Here is a 1,359-nt window from a genome sequence, read left to right as displayed (position 1 = left end):
ACTCAAGATCTTACAAATGATGTGGTTCTACCACAAGATCATAATAATGCAAATCTTTCTGAACCTACTCCTGCAACTGTAATGTCTCATCGTAGTGGGAGAGTGATAAGAAAACCACTTCGGTATGCACTCTTGGGAGAGTCTTTTGACAGAATCCCTGAAGAGTCGAATATTGAACCTGTGAATTACGATGAAACACTACAAAATGAAGATGCAGAAGAATGGATCGTTGCTATGAAATCATAAATGGAGTCCATGTACTCCAATAAAGTATGGGATCTTGTAGAACCACCTGTAGATGGAGTCAAACCCATTGGATGCAAGTGGATCTATAAGAAAAAGAGAGAAGTTGATGGAAAAGTGCAAACTTACAAAGCTAGACTTGTTGCAAAAGGGTTTACTCAAAAAGAAGGGATCGATTATGAGGAAACTTTTTCGCCAATATTCATGCTTAAGTCTATTAGAATTCTCTTATCCATTGCTGCTCATTATGATTATGAAATTTGGCAAATGGATGTCAAGACAGCTTTCCTTAATGGAAGTCTTGATGAAAGCATATTTATGCGACAACCAGACGGATTCATAGAAAAAGGAAAATAACACATGTTGTGCAAGCTTAATAGATCCATTTATGGATTAAAACAAGCTTCTAGGGCATGGAACACTTGCTTTGACAATGCAGTCAAACCTTTTGGTTTTGAGCAATGTCTTGATGAGTCTTGTGTGTACAAAAAGTGGAATGGGGATAAAGTGGTGTTTTTGGTATTATATGTAGATGATATCTTGCTCATAGGAAATAATGTGGGCTTGATGAATTCATTTAAGGAATGGTTGTCCACTAATTTTGATATGAAAGATTTGGGAGAAGCTAGTCACATCCTTAGGATTAAGGTTCTGGGTGATCGCAAGAAAAAGATGTTAGGTGTCACGCCCCGAGCCTACACCCTGGGCGGGACCGGCACCCGGAGACCATTTCTGGCCCCAAGCGAACCCTTGGCCTGGCTTTCTTAACTCAGCGGAAACCTAACCCAACAGAATAACTCAATGCAATGCAATATTACAAAACAACTTAACTTATAAAATATGGCCATAAAGGCAACTCGAATCTCAAAATAGAATATTCACATATATTCATAGATGAGAGACTCAAAACTAACTAACTAACTGTCTGTCTATGAAGCCTCTAAAATACTGAGATGGATGTTGGGACAGACCCCGCAACATCCTAATAAAACAAAAACTAAGAACACAAAATAATTGAGTCCTCCGGAATGCAAGGAGGCTCACTACTGACTCTGGAGTGCTCAGCTGGATCAACGACGTGCAGAATACTGATCTGGGGTACCTGTATCTGCATCA

This window comes from Solanum stenotomum, chromosome 3 (assembly GCF_019186545.1).
Source record: "Solanum stenotomum isolate F172 chromosome 3, ASM1918654v1, whole genome shotgun sequence".
NCBI classification, from domain to species: Eukaryota; Viridiplantae; Streptophyta; class Magnoliopsida; order Solanales; family Solanaceae; genus Solanum; species Solanum stenotomum.
Note: the sequence above shows the minus strand (reverse complement) of the source record.